The 22,589-nt window shown below is 39.3% G+C and overlaps 1 long non-coding RNA gene across 1 annotated transcript in view; it reads left to right on the forward strand.

The window, feature by feature from the left end:
* Positions 1-17,525, forward strand: part of LOC111666258 (uncharacterized) — a 56,304-nt gene extending 38,779 nt beyond the window's left edge. The window contains exons 3-4 of the long non-coding RNA XR_002761571.2: positions 1,538-1,641; positions 11,643-17,525. This is a non-coding gene — a long non-coding RNA (uncharacterized LOC111666258). The remainder of the gene's footprint in view (positions 1-1,537; positions 1,642-11,642) is intronic.
* Positions 17,526-22,589: the final 5,064 nt, after the last annotated feature.

The following is a 22,589-nucleotide window of genomic DNA, read 5'->3' on the forward strand; positions in this document are numbered from 1 at the left end:
GACATTATTTACTGAAAAACCAAGGCACAGTTTGCAAGAATGGTAAACAGGAAATTTGAAATTGTAATGTTGACATACCATGCTGAAAATAAGCCACACAAAGATAAAATAATAATTCCTCAATCATGGATTTAAATTATTTTTTCTGTTTTGAAATACAAAATATATCATGGTCAAACAAGAGTCCTTTATCCTGTAATGCATTCTAGGCACATTAAGAAAAAAAACATAAAACATAGAGCATCAGGAGGACGACACATTAACACAGACGACAGTGGAGAACATCAGGATGTGGGCATATGGGAGACACACAATAAGCCATATCAGCCTTACTCGTTTACAGTTGTAGTCTTCCCCTGCATGGTGGGCCAAGTAGAGTTTCTTATGGACTGACAACACAGCTGTACACCATTTGTCCGGTCTGAAAGACGGCTAATGGGACAAAGGGCATGAGTGAGGAGAGGGAGACGAGGGAGAGATGCTCGCTGAATCGCCCAGCCCTCCCCTGAGCAGGACGGGGAGCACCACTCTTCCTCTCTGCTCAAAGCTGCTTTCCCCCGGCCCTCAGCCATTTTGGAGAGAGGAAAAAGTGGCTGCTTTCTCTCTCCCTCTCTCACTACGTGGCATATCTTTGGAAAGGCTTCGGCTGCTGTGTTGTAGCAGCAGAGAAGGCACACTTTGCAGCTCGCACTTGGGAGATAATATGTTTGCAGAGAAAAAATTCTGATGCGAAACAACCTTCTTCCATCTTGACTTTTTTTTTTTTTTTTTTTTTCTAATGAATTTTTTGTGTCCCTTGCACTCAACTGCTAAGCCTCTCTCCTCTTTGCTGTGCACTTTCACTCATGCTGTGTCCTTTTCTTCAATAACTTGCGCTTTAGTTTTGGTGACCGGTCCTTTCCCCTTGTCTCTTTTAAGTAATATCTTTTCTCATCTCTCAATTTGATTTTATGCAACAAAGTTTAAGACAAAGGGATATGTCCAAATTTTGGCAGCACTAAGAAGAGACAGAGCTGCAGCCAAGGATCCTGCTGAGATCCAAAAAAGCCAAGCAGAATGAAGCACCAAAAAAAAAAGAAAACACCACCCTTTCCTTTGCTTGTCACAAATTCCACTTTCTCTGTAGCCAGCCCTGCGCTGCGACTCCTCCTCATCCACATCTTACCGCATTCAACCTTTTGCCATTTCTCTCTTGCCGTACCTTTTTTTGAAAGGCGATTTGAGGTTTTTGTACCCCGGAAAATGGGGACTGGACAACGGGTTAGGAGGGCGTAACTGGGAGAGAACGAAGGGTTGTTATCTTCTTACTTTTGAATGTTATTTAGCTGTTTTTTTGTTTTTTTTACTGTTACTGTTATTGAATCGCTGTTGTAGTGCCTGTAGTTTTTAGTCTGTGTTTTAAGGGTGTGCTTGGATTACCACGTGTTTGTAAGAGTGTGGTGTTAGGAATGTGTGTACGGGTGTCTCATCTGTGAATGTTAGACTGTTCTCACTGTTCACAGTCAGTTTGTGATTATTTGTATTTTTGTTTTTATAGGTTTCTTGATTTATGCTGAAGCATTGGCCTACGCTAACCCTCAAGCCTGACTCCATTTGATTCCAGAGGATGTCTGACCATGAGATCCAGCATGTACCCCACTGGTATGTTGGCGATTTATAATATGTTTTTTCTCTGTTAGCTTGGTTCGATGTAGTTTCTAATCCGCACTTTATGATGTGTACTTGGTGACTTTTTTTCCTAGTGCATGTTTTTTTGACGGTGTTCGCTGTTCACACCAAATATTTGCTTGAGTTTATGGCAGGTCTTAAGGTCAAGAGAAACAGTGTTATTACACATTATGGAAATGCACAGATTATCAGATAATCGCACAGAAAGTATTTATATACGACCGCTTTTCTTTTCAAAATAAAACTGGTGTCATTTTATGTATCCATACAGGTGCAATTTACATATGATTTAACAGTATCACTTAGTCTTAGTTTAAAATATTTACCCAGAAATGTCAGATTTTATTGTGTACTTGTCCTTGGTCCTTTAGTTAAGACTACACATGGTTTCGTGATGGTCTTTGAACATTTTATTCATATTGTGGTATTTCATAAAAAAAAAAAAAAAAAAAAAAAAACTCATGCTAAAATGGTATTTTATACAGCACAAATTTATTTTCTAAAATCAAGTCATTCATTAGTAGCTGGCATTTTGCTTTTTTCTCTTCCAGATGTGAAACAACGTACAGTATATTTATTATTCTGTCTGACATTTCAAAAATAAATGTTGACCTCAAAAGAATGTGATCAGTAGGTTACACAAACACCACGTCCATCTCACAGTCATGTGCTCTGGCCTGCTCAGTGCACCATGGTTTAATTTCAAGGCTCACCTCGGTAAGATACAGAAACAGGAAATATGTTTTAAAGCCACACTGAAAATGTTTAATTAGATATAAAACATGAACAATATATGAAAGGATCACTTTTTTATTTTACTGTTCGGTACTATCAGGCAAAGATTTATTCCTTAAATATTATGAAGACAAAAGTTAAAGTGGACTGAACTCTTAGAAGATTCGACATAAATGTACAAAGTTATGAACATGATCAACTCTGGTTCTTGATAAATACAGTGTTCATTGTGATGCATTTGCTGAATGCCCACTGAGATGAGTTGGGTTTACAGGTTCAGACAGTAGACTGATTTGCTGTTTCCATGTTATGTGGGTTTCTGCTTCCTTATTTGCTCTTGAAGGGGTAATGCCAGCTGCCACAAACCCGTAGATCCGAACTTGTGGTGACTGGCTGCACAAGCTCGTATCTATAGGTATGTGTCTTCCTGGCAAACACAGCACCTGCCCTGTGCCAGTAAGAAAAATGACTAGCTCAGTGTAATTATCTTCAAAGCAGGTTTTGACTGGAAAGACATAAAGACGGGAACTGTCAGACTTCTTTAAACTCTTGTCTATAAAGTCATTTATAGCACCATGCTCTCCTTGCCTGTTTTCCCATGATTAAACGACACTGACCCTATCTGACCCTGAATCCTTGGATACACCATATTCTCTACCAAACCTATCCCACGTGTCCCTTCTTTACGCAGTGACCCCACCCAAACTAGTAAGGTTGGGCTGTATGACTATATGACATGAGATTACGAAAGTCCCTTTAATATTTCTGGCTGAATTAGGCCATTTGGTCAAACTAATGAACAGGACTGCTTCAAAGCAATGTTTGAATTTGCATAATATTGATTTGTCAGGTATGTAATTCGATGGATAATGGGTAAACGCATGTTCGCATCTGGTTATTTTAGCTGTAAACTTTTACTTAAATTTATGTACGAATTTCCAGATATCATAACATACATTGTTTGCTATCAGAGTGTACTGTAAAATTGCTTTAACCATGGTAGATTTGATCCACATGCCCACACCTACTAAACAGCCATCCTTCAGTCTCCTGCAGTGTTCCGCAGGTTGAGGTAGTAGGTTGTATAGTTCAGAGTGACACCACAGGAGATAACTGTACAGCCTCCTAGCTTTCCCTGAGGAAACACTACACACTCTGGACTCTGATGGATTTTTTTTTTTTTTACCAAACACCAACTCTTATGCTGTATTAGAATGGGATTGGAGTTTATCAGTTGGATGTAAATAAACTGTCTTTATAATCGGGTGGTTTTGTATCTGACCCTAAAATATTGATTTTGAATTTTCACAGATTCTTTTGTTTCGAACAGCGTTTCACATTTATAGTCAGAGGTAAACTCGCATGAACATGGTAAAATTGCCTTTCTGCCTTTCATACAGTATGACATTATTTGTAGCATAAATTAAAACCATCACAGAGTAGAAAACAATGATTGGGAAATTGTTTCAGATTTGTGGAGAAAGCTCCAAAATGCTGCAGCTAGGTCTGTGGCCCGCTCTAATGAAAGAGATGCCACTGTAGGGAAACACCATACAGCCGCAGGGGGAAGAACACGGTCTTGGCAGCCAATTATGTACAAAGTTCAGTTTCACTTAACCAAAACGATATATTTCCTCTGCACAGCCATGTGGTAAAGACACTGCTGTGATCAAAACAGCCAGTAACAACTTTCACTGCTTCAAACTTGGACCCTGACAGCAATGTAAAATACCCTGATTTATCGCTTTATTTGAGGCATATTCTAATGATTCTTTTGTGACTTTTAACTGCTCTTCTCAGGAACATTTTAGTTGCATAGTTTTGATCTCTGTTGGAGTCTACATTTTTCAAACCTCAGTTGAAGGTGTTGGAATTTCAGTTATGAGCTCCCATCAAAAGATGCTACTGCTGAATGTGGCATACAAATGAAATCAATGTTAAGCAAAAAAATAGATTTTCTTTTTGATAGATTGCATTATTTGTACGGGTTTTGATTAAAATGGAACATTATCAGCAATTTGCAGTAATTTATATCAGTTGCATTTCCTCCTTATTTCCCAAAGTAACTCACATGAAAATTTTTGTTCCTGCTACATCTTTTTTTAGTACGGCAATGTAACTATGTTCCTTATACAGTTTGTAGTCTGAACTAATCTTTGAAATAAAATGAGACAGTGGATACAGTCCTGTTAGGGATAGATGGTATCCCCGTAGTGTGGTGTGCTGCTGTGTGCAGATGTGTAGAGCAGGGAGTGGTGTGATGATGAAAGACTGTTTCCACTTAAACTCTTCGCTCTCTGTCCCAAGGCCACCGGGTTCGATGGAGGTGGGGTAAGGAGCTCTGTGGGCCAGAATGAATTAGGGGCCCTTGGTACGGGGCAGCTTCAGCAGTACAAGAGAGCGAGCAGTCAGATACAGTAGATACAACATGTTTCTACTGTGTTTTTTTCCCTTCTCATTGCATATTAGACTTGCTAGTCTGGTTTTTCCTGATACAAGAAAAGTGTTTTTTATTTACATCAACGCCTGTGTTAAATGTTCTTTTTTGTGGCCGTGGGGTAGTGTGTTACAGTATACGGCAGGAGGCATACAGGAGCTCTCACTTGTGAACCCCCCAGCACACACACCCCCTCCTCCTTGTGGAATCTAAGTGTAGGTTTTTGTCTTCATTGAAAATTTCTATAAATAGTCCTGTTTAGCTGTTCTAATGTGAGTTCTGTGTGTGCCCGACTTAAAGTGTCAACGTTGCGGTAGAGGAAGTGGAAGTAAAGAAAGGAACTTTGTAAAACTGAGATTATATGAACGGACACTTGCGCTGCACTGAAGTGCATGTGATGTGTTAATAAAACACAGCATGTGATTTCTGTGACCCAGAGAAATTTATTTGTTTTTAAAAAGTGATGCTATACAGTCAAAAAAAGATGATACTCAGGTCAGTAATAAAGGAAAATGCAGATTAGGCGAAAGCCTTTGTTTCTGAGTTTCAAATGACCTAGAAATTCAAAAGAGAATACACGCTCAGAGAAATACATTTTAACCAGTGGAGGGAAAGAGGCTGGTAGTGTGGGACCACACAGGCCATTTTTCTGCTGTCACTGATCTCAGCCCATTGTGTGTTGTCCGTCAGAGGAACCCTGTTCCTCTAATTCCCTCTTCTCCCCATTTGTCGCGCTTTCCTACAATCTTGTCTCTCTTCCTTTTTCACAACGCTTTTCTGCTGCTTTACAGCAACTAATGCTGATAAAATATAAGACTACCACACCACTAGGCTTCCAGTTACATTTCCTTTACCGCTTACCGCTTGTTCCCACCCTCCTTCTCTCCATGAAATGCACGCTGTAATACCCAGTCACTCTCACTGACAGAGGGAGAGAGAGACAGGAACAGAATACCGGACTTGCCGACTGGGGAAGGATTTTTTTTTTCTTCTCTTAAATGAAAAGGAGCTTGAAAGGAGACACTGTAAGATGAAAATGTGATTGCCTATCTTTGCCTTCTTTCATTCTCTCTTCTGCAACTGTATGCTCTTGCTCTTTTTTCCACTTTCTCCCTCCCTCTCTACCTTTCCTTATCTCTCCTTCTCTGCATATAGCAGGCCTTTAGAGTCTAAGTGATTTCAGCTGTGGGAGGAAATGAATGGATGATATTTATTTCTCTTTCCCCGCTCTGCTACTGCTGTTTCAATGCTGTATGTAACAGGCAGAGAGCGGCAAGCAGAGGCTCTACAGTTTCTCTGCCCTGGGGACTTGAGCCTGCAATCCATGAAGCATGCAAGGCAGAGGAGGGAAAGAAAATACAGAGGCACAGACACAGACAGAGAGGTGTGATATAGCGAGACTAAAGCACCGAGCAAGAGCAGAAAGAAAATGTGAGACAGATGGATCCGGGAGACAGACAGACAGACAGACAGACAGGGGAAGAAAAAGATAGGTAGTAATGTCACATGGAGAAAGAAGGGTGAGTAGCAGCAGGCAAAGGGACCACAGCAACAGGCGTTACACATTTTTTCCTATTATTCACTCCTGTGGCTGGTTTGGCGCTCTGCGTCTGAGCCTGTTTTCAGCTTTTAACCGTATCTACAAAAACCTGATGATAACAAGAATTTTTTTAAGGTCTGATCTAAAGCTGTGATTCATATGGAAAACTTTAGGGAATGCTGAAATTGTGGGTATATATCTACTTTATTAGATTGTATGTGGCATGCATGTGTGTCTTAGCGTGGTTCATTTGAATGGGCTTTTATTTTACTTATAATCAGTAACACATCTTACCTTAACTTACCTTAGTACTGCTTTTCTTCCATTCTTTCAATCCTGTTTTTTTCATTCTTTCTATCTCTCTGTCATTTGTCCGTGCTCTCCTGCACTAGTGAGCATGCATGTAGCGGTACAGGCCCATTGATCTGCTCTTTTTTTCTGTGTGCTTCGTTTTTCTACTGATTTCCTCTATAGTGCATTGTGCTGCATTCTTATTTTGTGACAGGATTTAAACAGCATTTCCCTTTTTTTGTCTATATTTTCTGTTGCTGCTTTACATTTTTATATCGTGGCTTCTTTACTCCCTAGTTTCCACATTTACTGTTGTGTCAGTCATTGGGACTTCTTTTCTGTTTAAACCCATCTCCTTCTATTTTTTTTGTTCACCTACTTTAACCCTTTAACCTCACACCTGCCCTCCCTTTCATCTCTCTTTCTGTCACTGTATCTCTCTCTCTCTCTCTCTCTTTCGCTCCCCCTCTCTCACTCTCGCACTCACTCTCGTTCTCACTCTCGCTCTCTCTGGCTGCACATGGTATAGTCTTGCATGTCTGAGCAGCAGACGGCTAGACAGCAGCAATCTGCTACAGCAGCCTCATGTGCTAGTCCGAATGATCCATTCAACAAAGCCTGAGCTAGCAGCACTAAATTCTCTCCCTCTACTTCTCTCTCTAGCTTTCTGTTTTTCCCACAGATCTCTCTCTTTCCATTTTGTCTGGCCACATCCTCTCCTCCTCTGTGCTAGGCTGATCGGTGCAGACATACAGAGAGGACTGCGGCAGACTCCGCCACCACAGTCAGCTGGGTGAGTTTTTCTTCTTTCCTTCCCCCCTTTCCTCGCATCTCATCTCATCACCTTCCCAACCTCCTATTCCTCCTCCTCTTTCATCTGGCGGGCAGTCAGATCTCATTCTGTCCACCTGACGAATGCGCTTTCCCTCCATAAAATCAGAGCCGCATGATTGACAGGTGTGGTCTCAGAGGACTGACAAGCCTGGCGTGTCTGGAGATGGGATATCTCATGGGGAGAATGTAAGCGGTAAGGAGCTTTGGCTTTTTTAGTGATGGGGAGGGATTTTTATCTGAGTGAGACACTGACAGCCCATTTTCAGTCTCTGCTGCTGTCCTTGTCGTCTGACTGGTGCTGCTGCGCATGTGCACAGTGCGGGATTATGGCATTTTAAGTGAAAAATCTATGATGTTTTACTGTCGATTATCATACCATTGTTCAGCCGAGCCAAGCTGTGGCAGCGACAGACAGGCCAAAATACGCTGAGGCAGAGCCATTCTTATGAACATCATGTGATAATAAAAAAAAGTGCAGTCTGTCTGGGTGTGTATGGCCATTCAATGCTGACTACAGTACAAGTGTGTACAGTATGTGTGTGTTCACTTGCAATAAGATGATATGTGATCAGTATTAGAGTCTTGCGTGATGTGATGTGCTTGTGATTTTCGGCATGTATCGGTATTTGACTCATGCACTGAATTGCATGATTATCTCGTACAGTATAAAATGTTATGGATCAACTAATACATGTGCTGTGCAGTCGTGCAGACGCCGACTTCTCAAAACCAGAGTGGACTTAGTGGCAAAACTGAGACTTAGGGTACAGCACAGCACAAAGCCAGGAGGAGAGGAAGCTGCCATTGTCTGCTCTAGTCTCAGCCATGGCGCTCCACCAGCTGATGATCTACTGTATGTCGCATAGGCAAGGCCAGACAAAAAGCAATCTGTACCTCTCTCATTCCCTGAGACCCTAACTTGTGACGTTTTGCTGTGATGTGCACGGGTTGGGTTCTTGGGAGCTGCGAGGGGCACTCACACATCTCTGTAACCTAAAAAAAAGGAAAAGACTAACATGGCGGAAAGACAGACAGCGCAGCAAAGAAGGGACGGCTCTGCTTTTTTAGCTAGGCGCGGTGACAGTGAATGTTCATTTGATCCACCCACACAGCGAAAATAGAGATAGAGGGAAACGAAAAGGGGGAACATTGGGTTTTTTTCAGGATATGTAGGGGTTTGGACCCAGAGGCAGGCACAGCGTGTGGGGCGTTGGGTGGGGGAGCGGGGGAGATGGATAGAGGAATGTGGCTATGAAGGGCATGTGACTGGGATGGAGGGATGTCCAGACAAGGTGGGGTGATGTGGCAAAACGCTGTCACATTTACAGTATTCCCATTTATTTTGAGGCAGGTACAATGAATCAAGGGTGAATTTGTGACTATGGTTACACCCACAGTGACTAATGTTAAACATGCTGAAATAGACGAAAAGCACAAGGACCTCACTCAGTCTGTAAAAGACAGTTGCACACACACTACTCTGTGGGTGAAGTATAAACAGTCACTCGTATGCAGAAACACGAGGACAACAATATATCAGAAACACGTATTCATTTACATGCAATAGAAAAATGTTGTAGTACACATATGAAGCACAAATCACATTTTTACGCTTTACTATATTACATTTCCCTCATTAAAAAGAGAAAAGAAGTTAAAATTCATCATGATTCTCCTTAATCCTGCCACTCAGGCTGTCCACGGGCTCTTCATGCCTTATCTTGAGAGCAGCACAAAGTACTGGTGAGAGCGTGACACTGAGAGCTCAGTACACTTGTGTTTGACCTCATGAAAATTCTCATCTTTCTTTTTCTATACCTGGTGTGTTTGCGTCTTTGTTACATGTGAATGTACTGAATACTGAACTGAATAGAGAAACTCAGTGCAGAGGTGAATGAGAATTGTAAGATACTTGAACATGTGCAGGAGGATGCCTCCCCCCTATGGGTGGCAAGTTATTAAACTTTGGATGATAGCAGGATTACAGCGAAATGAAAATGTTGTTATAAGGCAGAATGATTGTTTTTGTTCTTGTGTTGGGCCAATGCAGGTCCTCAGTTGCTGATGACCATACTATCATGTTAAGGACTGTCGTGTCAGTGCTCACAGTTCTCCTAAAACTACTGTTCAGTGTGTTGAAATGTGTCTGGTCTGTTACTATAATTGGTCGGTGATCTGTGATCACAGTAACGGCTTCATTTCTAGCGATCCCCTCCCTTTATCCACACCTACAGTTTGTAACCCTTTGCATGTCTCCTTTTCTTCTTCTTCAGCTACTCTGAAGTTGCTATCCGTCTTTCAAGGAGCTTCAACAGCATTTGAACAGCGATACTGTTTGATGTTTTGTCCTCATTCTTTCATTAGTTGGGATTGAATGTGATTATGCAGTTGAAGGACAGGTAGCTTTGAGCTCTGATTCTATTTTCAGCTTTGATTTGAAGGCATTTTTAGCCATATCAGATGAATGGTTGAAGAAACGGCTGCCATTTTGGTACGTTCTCTCCATGCTTAAGGAATTTAGAGATTCATTAAATAGGCATTTTTACAATGTGGTCAATTGCTTCTAATGAGCAATGACTTCTGTAAATCTGCAACTCATTTACATTGTCACGCACTTCATATCTTATTGGGAGCTTTGCTCCCCAGTCTGCTGCAGCTGTAAGAAAGGTTGTCTCAGAATGACTTCAGCAGCACATAATGCAGGTTAGCCAAATTGAGAGTAAAGAAGCATATCACATCTTAAATTGTCTCTAAACCTCCTGATCCTGCAGCAGAGCTTAATGAAAAACTGGAATCCACATTTTGTGTTGGCCTTGATCTTTGCATTGCCATGGTAAGAAATACTTATTGTTATTTTAATACTATCTTTCCATCTATCAGATTTGCATCTTAAATGCAATCAGTGATAGAAAGCAGGTGTTGTCAGTCAAATTACATTATCTGAACTTTTCTAATTTGTCATGCATCTACATACAGAGGGAAAAAATTCCTTGTTATTTTACATTCAGGTATTTGGTGGTAAAATATAAATGTAGTTGTGTTGTCTCAGTTCAGTGGGGTTTCCTACCCAGAGCAGCAGGTCTGAAGCAGTAGGTCATGGTGTCAGTGTTAGCCTTGTTCATCAAAACATGCAGAGACAGAGTACATCCAGACAGATTGAAAGGAAGAAGAAAGGAACATGAAATGTACTGAATATTTGTAGAGTGATCGCAGATATGATTTCTCTTTGGTTTTGAAATATCATTCTCTGCTCTGACAAAAGAAAAGTAATGACTCATTAACTTCCACATGTGCGATTCAATTCAAGCATTCACACTGTACTTTTATTTGTGTGTGTGTGTGTGTGTGTGTGTGTGCGTGTGTGCGCAACATTATTAAGACCTCCCACCACAGCCTTACCCCCCCGGCCTCTGCTGGATTTTTTCCAACCTGTGAAATGGCCGACCATTGAGAGAACTATAGATCTTTCAGGTCTCTCACTGACATCTTGCTTGGTGCTTGGTGCGGATGTTTTTTGTACAGGGTTACACTGTACACTCGGGTGTAGTGTACACAGCTGTACTTATAGTGGTGGAAATGACTTTGGATACGAGAATCTTTTGAATGGCAGTAACCAAGCAGATTAGAAACATCCAATTTTTAGGGGTGAAGGAAAAAATAGACTGCAGTACACCATTCTTATTATTTTTTCCTGTTTACTTATTTAGATCAATTAACCTCACAGTTAAGTGTATGTGCAGTAGTTTATTGCTGTCAGTCAATTGTGGACTCACCTGTGCCCATTATTTTCATTTAATTAAAAACAGATTTAAACAGGTTTCATTATAGGTTTTATAAATCTGTTTATATTATAAATTTGATCAGAAAACGTGACACTGTAACAGAAGATAACATGTCCTGGAGTTGAATATACATTTGATATACTAAACGAAGAGGTTATTCTAAAAAACACAAAGCAACCATCAGTGATTTTCCACATTTTCCACATTTAAGATGCAGCTTCTTTCTATATTATTTTTCATGTCTAAATGCATGAATAAACTCATCTGTGTTTTGTGAGTGTACAGCATATATCAGTGAGTGTGGTTTTGTCTTTGTCTCTTCCCCTGTGCTGTGATCTCACTCATGCTCTCACAGAGTCCTGAGATGCCCTCTGATCGCTGGATGAGAGGCTGGACTCGTGCTTGAATCCAGCTCAGGCTGTTGCAGTCTCTGTTGCTCCAGCGGCAGAAGCAGGTGTGTCTACCTCCTGTGCCACCCTCTCTGCCCCCTCCTTCCTGTTCCCTTATCACTGCAGTACGGCAGCTCTGTCTGGGAGGCAGCCATTCCATTGTTCTCGCGCCCCCCCTCACCTATCAATGCTCGTGTGGGTGCTGGCGCCGCTCTGCCCGACCCAACCCCTGGAAAGGACTGGCTCCAAATTACTGTGATACTTGGCACCTAGGTGCCCTGAGCGGGTTACGCTTATGGCTTTCTGACTCGTCTCTCCCTGGACAGAGCTCACTACACTCTCTGCTGCAGACCGCCGCCATCTTGTTACTGCTTGTGCTGCCGGTCTGCCTGCCTCTGCTGCACTCAAACCAAATCATCTTAACACAGCCTCAAGTGTTTGCCAGCATCTCTCCCCTGCTTCTCTCGGATCTTGCCTTAGCATAGCTTTATCGCAACACTTCCCCGCAGCCAGCGCATGGACACATATTATCGCTGCACAGAGGCAGACACACCTGGAACTTTGAGCAGTGCATTATACCTGAATGGATGTCATAGAGGTTGCAAACACTGTGATCAAGATCTCATGGCAAATTTATCCATATTTGTACCAATAGGATGCAGACTGTGTGGTCTCAACCAGATTAGGAAAACCAAGACGAAAACCTCAATGCTATTGTCACCAAAATAACTCATCTTAACTATAATAATTGACCAAATTATTTCATACTATGCCATACAATACCATACCATACAATACAATTAAAAGAAGCAAACTCTTTGTCATTTTACTGATTTACAAATTCTGTTATGAAAACGTGGCTTCTTCTTTTGGATATGATATATTTTGCTTTTCAATGGTGAATATGAACCACAGTCTGTCCTTGATCCTGCAGGCGTTTATGTATAGACAAGATGAGTGCATATATTTGCTATCTTCGTGTGTGTGTGTATGATATGTGTTGTAGACACAGAGAGAGAGAGAGGGAGAGAGGGAGAGAGAGAGAGAGAGAGAGAGAGAGAGGGTGGGAGAGAGAAATTGAGCAGTGGTAAGAAAGTCCTCCTAATTCTGTTTGGCAGGAACTGTGCCGTTTGACCATATGTCCTCAGAGCAGACTTCAAACATCATGAAATGACTGCTTCACACTCACTCACACTATTTTCACAGGACACGTACACATTACTGTACAGTGTAATTTTTCTTCATAGATAAAGGTATGAGTGAAGTACTTTTGCAGTGAGAGTGAAAGCAAAGGCTAAGAATTCAGAAAGCATATTTCAACTTATGGAAATCTTACTGCTGTATTGAACTGTGCTTTGGTGAAAAGCAAATGGATGTGTGTAGGTGGAGGCCAAAGATATATAGCTGTAAATTCAGAAGGTCTTCCATTCTCTCAGACACTCTGCCAGGAAGAAACTATTCTAATTAAATGATAAAGAACGTGAAGAAACAAAGTGTCCCTCGAGAACATATCCTTATATCTGAGGTTGCCAGTTTTATTTTTTTTACTTGTGTCTGTGGACGTATGTACACCGTACCTTTGCTGTGATACTGCATATGCAAGGTCAATGGCTGCCTTGCTTCAGGGTTAAATGTTGTCAGCTTTTATCTGATGTTCCCCTTTTTCAGGTCAGTGGAGATGGCCCTCTGTCGCACCAGCTGTTAGTCAGTCACAGAGCTATCCAATCACAGCTACTAGAATTATGCTAATCACAAGCATATTTAGTCTGAATGTGATGTGGGTCAAGAGGAAGCAAAGAAAAATGGACAGAATTTAACCCATTCTAGCCAGTTTTGTAAAAGCAATCAATCCTTCATTTACTTAAAATGCACAAGCTAAAAACATAAAATGTTGACTAATCATTTATACGCTTCCTATGAAAAATTTTCTTTGATTAAACCCTTATTCTGTACTGCTATTAACAAGTACTTGTGATTATTAACAGATGATATACAGTTATATTTTACCGACAGCTGAAATAATGTTGGGCATTTTTCTTTAGAGGGCAAATTATTGAGGCAGTACACACAACAATAAAACAAATAATGGTAAGACAGATACAAAATAATATGAGGTACTTATGATATAAAGCCAGCAAAACAACAAATGCTGCATTTAAAAGCCTCATAAATTAATTGACAGTACAGTCAATAAAAAGCAAGCACAAGCTTTAGAAATGTATTTTGATTATATTATATTGTACTATAAAGTATCCCTGTTTTGTCCGCTCCATGATGTACAGGAACTTACCTAATGGGGATTGAAATGTCAGTCTATTGGTCGGTTCGTCAGTTTACCACTTTGCTCCAGACTTAAATATCTCAACAATTATTGGACTGATTGCCATGAACTTTTGTGGAGACATTCATGGTCCCCAGACGATGAATCATAATGACAAATGACCCCCACACTAATTTTAAACCTATCCGGTGAAATATCAAATATGTCAGACAAACTGGCACAAAACTTACTACAGATGTTCATGGTACCTAGACGATATATCCTTATGACTTTTCATCTAATCTTTCCTATAGTGCCACCATGAGATTGATATTTGTGGTTTTCATGTAAATTTCTCAAGAACTACTGAATGGATGCCCTGAAATTTGGTGCAAACATTCATATCCTTTAGCGATTCACTAACATCAGAGTCAAAGTTTTAATTGTTCAGTACTTGGTTTGTAGTTAATCATCTATAAAACTAATGACATTTCCATCACTTTGTGATATATGCTTATTAGCAAACGTTAGTATGCTAAGACAGCAAACATATTTGCTAAACATCAGCATTTTAGCTATGTCAGTGCGAGCCTGTTAGCATGCTCATGTTAGCATTTAGCTCCTGCTGTGCCTACATACAGCCTCACAGAGCTGCTAGCATAACTATAGAGTCTATTTCTGTAGTGGCTAGGAAACTGAACTGTTTCACTGCACAAACATACTTCTGTTAACAGTTGATTTCATATTGAGCTGACAGCACTTGTACAAAACACTGCAAGAAAATATTGTTTTTTTAAATGTTGTATTGTTTTTTCATGTATATTGTCACATTTATCTGAAAAGTAGTGTAGTGCCTTTATGTGATATTCCACTGATACAGGTGACTAGAGAATACATCTCTGATGTAACTGTGACTCTACTGGGATTGTTTTTTTATTTGTTTTCTATTGTGTATGTTTCTTTTTATGCTCATACTGCATATTAGTTTGCCCTTGGTGATAATAAATTTATTCAATCAAAAGAGAAATTTTGTTATAAATGTGGAAAACATGCAGGAATGAACTATAATAACACTGCACAGCTATTTGACTGGTCACTGACATGTTCAAAGTACAACAAGCTATCCATTATCAAACGATTAATAGTTGCTACCTGTACTTTTACTGTAACTGTTATTGAGCTGCATTACTGTGATACTGTAGTCAGGAATAAGAGTGTAGTGAATTATTTTCACAGCAGCAGCAGAGTGGACATAGATTGCATGACATGGTGCAGTTTGCACATGGAATGTAGAAAGATTTCGGGCACTCTGTGATGAAGGCCAGATGTTTGAGTTATGCATAGGAAGTCAATTGTCTACAGTTGCTACTGGGTATGACAGTGATGCAGCCAGCACTGGTATCTGCTGCATAATCAAATTTAAGAAGGCCCCCTCACATATTACAGCTTGTATATAACCAGCACATGTGCTCAGTTTGAAAAACAGTCCTCAAAGAACATCATGTATACAGAAGTGCATAAATAAAAATAGAAACGGTATATGAGTGAGTAAGTAAGAGGAGTTGGTCATGAATTCCCTGGTTACAGTCTACATAGCAACTTATCCTGTTGCTCATACTGTAAAGCAATACTTTCTAAACCTTAACAGAGTCAGAGAGTGGTCGACAAGGGTGTTGATCACAGTGATTGGTTAAAAACTGAAAGAAAAGGAAGCATCATAATACTAATGCCAGGCAAAATAACATCGCTCAGATTCAGTTTTTTTTTTATATTCATGGAGTATGTTTCTTCATGGGGAAGGTTCCACAGTCGGTTGGCTCTTTAAAACTCTTTACACAAGCCGAGGAACAAAGAAAAGAAGGTTGATTTGCATGAAAATGTTTTGGATGGATAAAGTTTTCACCACAAAACAGTGATAGGAAATCAATCAACTGCTGAATTCTTCAAATGTTTTTGAATTTTGGAGGACATGGGGGTTACAATTTGCTTGAAGAGAAATGCAAATCTGTACACAGCAGGCAACAGCCCATTTATACTGAAACTCATCTCCTTCTACTGTAGCCCTTTTCCCTTGTTCCTTCTCCCTGCTTTTTTTCCTCCTCATCTTACACACAGTTACACACACACACACACTCCCAGCCTGTCTCTGTGTCTCACACAGGCACACACATACACACACCATCTTTTGTTTGGAGTCAGACGGCATTGAAGGCAGATCCTGTGGCCCTTCTGAGGAGAATGTTAATATGCCCGCTCTGGTCTCTCTGGGGACGCAGAGAATGGACTCTGGCTGCTAATGCACTGTCACACTAACCCTGCTCACTTTTCTCACACAGTTAGCAACAGCAGCTCTACTGCCAACACTGAAACACTATAATGTATTTAACTATACTCACAACTTAGTGGATCATTAAGAGTTACTCTAACTAAACTCTAACTACAGACAGCTGCTGGTGAGGAAGCAGTTCACCATGCTTTCTACACCTGATCTAAACACCATGTTTATGTTGGATGTTTTTGTGGGCATGTTACCATACAAGACAGTTCCTCCACAATTAATTCATGTATATTATAAAAACATTTTTACAATTATAAAATATTGAGTCACCAGAGTTGAAGTTGGCAAATGAATTTACCAAACCAAACTGGTCTGTGTATCATCTGTTCTCTTCATTCTTTCATTCAGGCTGGAAAATGGTTAAAAAAAACAACAAAAAAAACAAAAACAAAAACAGATCAATTTCCTCTTTCTGCTTTTTGTGTGTATCCAAAAATGGAAAATGCATCTTAAAGTGGGTTTCATAGTGAAGAAGAAAACTCTTATTTTCTAGCTCCTCATGAACAGATCCACTAATGGTTGAAGGTGAGGTTTTGTTTTGGAAAGCCCTTCAGAGTTGGTCATTCAACTCTCTCACCCTGTGATCAGTCATACAATAAGATCCAAATTATGTTAAAGGTGTTAAACAGAAGTACTTTGATGGTTTGTGGATACTGAATGTTTTTCATTAATATTTCAATTTTTTAGACATTGCAGTAATTCAACAAAATGGAAAAAACTCTTAACTCTATGAACTGTAAAACAATGAGTTCAAGCTTTGTAATATTGTTTCACAAACTGAATGTCTCTGTGTCTGCTTTCTTAATTAGCTACACGCATTTACTGTATTGTACTGTACATCTGTAGCTATAGGGCAAGTGAACACAGCTATTTATATAAACAGACTTTAATTCCCAGATGATCCTCCTGGGGTTGAGTACAAGAAATTAATGTGTACAAAAATTTTACCAAACAATCCCAAGTCAAGGTCCACTTACTTGCTTGTTCTGGAGCTTTGGACTGTATCACACAGTTTTCATCAGCAGTGGGTCAGGATATGCCAATATCCAGTGTCAACCAGCATCAGTATGCGCTCAACGCTTTACAAAAGCAGCAACATTTGCTCCCAGAATCTGTACACCTTGGTTCCAGGTTACTGAGGATTTCTCCATTTTGTCCGGTGTGTGTTTCACTTACTGTAATACTGTACTGTTGTTTTTCTAAAACAAATTAATGTGAAATAAAAACATGCAGAAGATTGTATTACAAAAACAGTTTGTGGAGGTGGATTTTTTTTGCATGGTTCCACCATAGTCATGGATTTTATTTAAGTATGGCTAATTATTATTCATGCAAAATCAAGGATCATTTTAAATTTCCTCTCAATTATTTTTGTAAAATATACCATTGGAAGAAAGAGAGTGTGGTTTTACAAAGTTAGCACTGAGCTACGGTCAAAAGTAGAGAGAAAGTGAGGCAGACAATCGACTTTCCTGCTGAAACAGGAAAAATAACACAATTTTAAACGTGCACAACCTTGCTGCTTCCCAAAATACAAAAATTGTCGAGCACAGATGACATTAAAGCACTAGCCACACAAAAGAATGCACATGTGGCCAACACTTCCTGCAGAGTTAAGATGCAGGGAATTTTCAAAGTACCCGGTAACAGTTCTGAAATTTGCATTGTCATTCAAATATACTTGTTCAGCAACATTTCACTGTCTTGAATTATCTATTTTATAATCTCTTGACTTATATTTAAATCCCTTGCATTAATAAACTGTTATACTGTAAGAGTCATTGAACTTTGCTGCACTATGCTGCATAGTGGAGTTTTTCCTTTTACTCATTCATTTCTCCTCAGTTTCCCAGCTGTGAGCAGGGGAAATGCACCGCACAGTCCTCAGCTGAAGTCTTTTCATAATGAATGGCAAGGTACGATAATGGCCTTCAGGTTGCCATAGAAATGAGACAGGGGCCCTGTATGTGATTTTTTTTTCTTTTTTTATCCAAGCGTAAATGACACAGGACTGTGTGGCAAACTCTTCTCCCCCACCCTCCCAGGCAGCTCTGCACTTGGCTCCCATATTTTCCTCTCCTCACATCTTTTCTTAATCAGCATTTCTTCTTTCTTCTACACCTCTTTCCACCTCATCTGATTAGTTGTGTTAATATAAGAATCATGACAGCTCAAAGAGATTAAGTTACCTTAAATTGAATAAAACAGAAAACTCAAGTGTATGATAATAATTTCAGTCCTGCACCATGCAGTGTTTGTTCATTCACATATCACTGATGCCACAACCAATCCATTCTAAGCTCTGAGGTGACTTGTGGTCAGTCCATGCACAATTAGATCACAAACAACTTTTCAAAATTAGTCTGATGCTTAACAACGATCCAAGATTTGAGGGAGCAGATGGAGCTTTATTACCACACGCGGCATCCGCCCAACTCAGGTCTCCTCCCTGCACTGAGCATCTCAGGGCAGCTGCTGGCATAGCCGTCTCAGTTCCCCGCTAACAGCTGCTCTCAAGCTAAACAAAGTATTGATCCACTCTATCATTTTCACACTTGTGTGTCTGAAGGTTGATGATGTTGGTGATGTGTTTATGTCATGTTTGTGGTGTCAAGAAATGGCTTGGTGAAAGTTATATGTGCTAGTACATGTGCATATTTCTCAAATACACAGTATGTGCACCTGTGAATATGTATGTTCTATATCAGTAATGAACTTTTAGCCATAAGCCAGTGTTGATTTGAACACACTGCAGAAATGTTAAATATCTGCAAATGCAAATACAGAAGTGTTGAAACTACAAGTTGATTATTGGCTTAAGTAAGTGACAGAAAATTAATCACCAATGAATTTGATAATTGTTTATCAAGCAAAAATACCAAACATTTGCTTTTTCTGGCTACTCGAATACGATGTTTTGACTCTTTTCCCGTATAGCTTTGTAACAAACTGTAACAAAGAGCAGCTGGTTTGTGGTACAGTGGAATCAATACATACCATCAGAGCATTGACATCCATACTGATTTGTTACAGCAAAAGCAGAATAGAGATATGTTAATATTTAAGACATAAACAATTTGCTAAAATAAATGTTACCGCCCCCTCTTTCACAGCGAACAAGTCTGATGCAACTTAAAACCCCTGAATGCTGTTCAGTTGTTTATGATTTCTCTTTAAGATTAAATATTCACAAAGTTGATGAACTGATGAACACCAAATTTTCTTTTTTTTTTGGCTGCTAGCTATAGCAGCTTCAGAAAGGAAGCTAAGACCATCAAAACAGAGTTATCCAGTTATCAGATTTTCTTTTTTTTTTTTTTTTTTTTTTTTTTTTTTTTTTTTTTGTTGTTGGTGTCTCTAGGCAGAGAAAAAGTTAGAAGTTCATAACCAGGCAGTAAACTAATCAGAACTTATAAAAAATGTTGTTTTGATCTGTGGAACCTTATGGACTAAAGGACTATAAATAACCGAGGAATAGACAGTCAACAGAAAGACTTCATGACCACTTTCAAGGTAGGGATCATCACCATTTAGCTGTCATGCTGGTTTACATGGCAGTAAATCTGAATTGATAACATACAATTTTAGACTTGTGGTATCTGTAAAATGAACTGAACAGTTGAATCATGGAGAATTTATCCGAGCTAACAACGTGTAACATCGAGCTAATGATGTCAAGCTAACAATGTTCAGTGTATTTCTATCTTTATGGTTGTTGTAAAGCTGCTTTGCATAAATGGTCTCCAGCGACCAGGTGGTTTTTAAGTGGACTCAGCCCCCTCAGTTGTATTCTTTGTTCCCTTACGCTCCCTGTAGAAAAATAGCAAAAAAACAACAAAATTATTGGCCGAGATACATTGTGCATGAGTCAGGACCACAATGTGCATTCTCTGTTTGGGTAGTGGATCAGGCTGAGGGAGAACAGGAGGGTTTCATTTTGTCTTACACAAATCGAGTTTTAAGAGTGTTACCAGTAATATACAGTATATCTTCTATAGGTTTGCACTGAACTGCGTCTCAAAAATAGGATACAAAGCACTTCCCTTATCAGTTCAATATGGAACTTGTGTTTTAGTTTCCAATAATGGGATGATTCTGTATTTTGCGGGACACTTTTATCCGTGAGTCTTCAACATAGTTTAATACAGGACAACAATTACCATGGTCCATGGATCTTTATTGACAAAACAGTTGATTGATTGAAAAATAGTGGCCAGATCAATCTATTATGCATGTTATCAGTTGCAGCCCCAGTTTGGTCCATTTGCTTGTTCTGCTGTGCATTGAGGTCTCCTCGAAGCTTCAATGCTCCTTAATTGAAGTGCAGTACTGTAGAAAGTGTTGTGCCAGTTCACACTTAAAAAGAAGTAGTTCAAAGTTCAGTTCATACAGATGAAAATTAACTAGTTCACCTTCATAGTTCATTTTTTTTAAATTTTTGAACTATGTTCACAGTTCCAAAAATGAACTAGTTCATATTCATTTGTTTGTTTTTTTTTTTTTTTAAATAAATAGGCTGCTTTTCTTTTTCAATAGAACCTCCTTCTACCCATCCATCACAAGCCCCAAATCATTGCCAATCCCAAACTAAATGGATTATTGTATACCACTGAAGAATCACAGACATGAGTTACATTTAAAATCCGTAAATATAATAGTCTTCACAAGTCTTCACTTGTTTGTTCATAAAACTGCTTCAACTTTTCAAACAAACTGGCTTCAGCAGTAGTAGATGCGTCTATCATCTGTACCATCTGTACCGCTAGCATCAGTCATGCTGGGCCGTGTTTATGAAGACGTCATGTGGCATGCTGTATAACTGTCGTGAAATGTGAGCAGCGTTCACGTTCATCTTCATCATTTGTAAACTGATTCATTCAGTTCAGTGTTCACGCTCAACACTGACTGTAGGAGTACTGTGGTCAATGCATTATACACTAATGCTGTAATGTCATCCACTGAGTATTTAATTCTCTTTACCTTGTAGATTATTATGTCTCCTAATCAATCCATAACAGATTTCACCCAGACAACTGGTGAAAATAGAAAATGTTTCTGGTAAAGTCTAGTAAATGTATATCTCTCAACAGCGTGCACTGTTGTGCAGTTAGATCTTGATGATGATGATGTTTGTTGATACACCACCACACAAGAGTTTAGAATTATACCAAATTGTTCAAATGTCAGTTGTTAATTTATCAACTTGTTTCTCTCATTAGTAAAGTCCCAATTCCAGGTTTTGATTCTATAGTTTTTCTGAATAAAATGTCACATTGATTTGGATCTGTGGTGTGACCACAAGTCTCACTGTGTCCACACCACAGCAGCTGTGAAACTGTTGCCCACATGATTCTCCTGTCACCTTTTGAAAAAGATGGGTTCATCCTCAGTGCTGCCAGCACCTGTTTCTTTCTTTTCTTTATATTCACGTCTCATCTTGTTTTTAAGTTAACCACTAAGTCCAGTCATTTACAGGATGCCCCTTCACTTTGCCCTGTAGTCTTTCCAGTGGTAGCTTTAAGATTCATTGCAATTTCACTGCTCAGTAGCAGTCTCAGTATCCTTTATGTTTTGTATGAAATAAGCAAACAGATAAGCAAAGTAATTAATTCATCTACTGTAGCAAGGTGAAGTATCCTTGATTATTTTCTGGCTCCAAGTTGAAGTGTCCCCTCTTTACAGCCACAAATAATTTTACTCTGAGTGAGTAAATGTCAGTTTCTTTGGTGGCTGGTGGTGTCTGTTTCTGACATTTCTTGATGAACTCTGTGGGATTGAAGGAAACTGTCTCCTGAAAGAACCGAAATAAAAGAAGAACTTAAATGTTTTCCATTTCTCTGATAAATCCCCTCTTTTACTAATGAGTTATCTTAAAGAAAAAAAAAACATATATACATACATATATATATATACAAATATATATATATATATATATATATATATATATATATATATATGTATGTATATGTATTTTTTTCTTTTATATATATATATATATAGCCTACATCAACAGATCATTTTTTCATATCCTCTCAGTAAAGTTTGCAGAGCACATTAGTGTTAATTTAGCTGTTCATTTTATAGAATGACTGAAAGCATTGATTGGCTGACAGTACTGATCGGTGTTGTGAAACTCTGCTCCCCTGCTTGCTGGAATTGGATGTTGGCTAAACAGCAGTGATCAGTCAAGTGAGCTGCAATCTGGTTTTCAAACAGGAAAAAAACAGACAGAAACTTTGATGTAATTTCACCTTAACAATCCACTAAAAACTCTTTCTGAAAATATTAGATTTTCTTTCATTTTTTATTTTTTGG

Source organism: Seriola lalandi, unplaced genomic scaffold, assembly GCF_002814215.2.
Source record: "Seriola lalandi dorsalis isolate HSWRI2012SDOR001 ecotype SW California unplaced genomic scaffold, Sedor1 jcf7180002054672, whole genome shotgun sequence".
NCBI classification, from domain to species: Eukaryota; Metazoa; Chordata; class Actinopteri; order Carangiformes; family Carangidae; genus Seriola; species Seriola lalandi.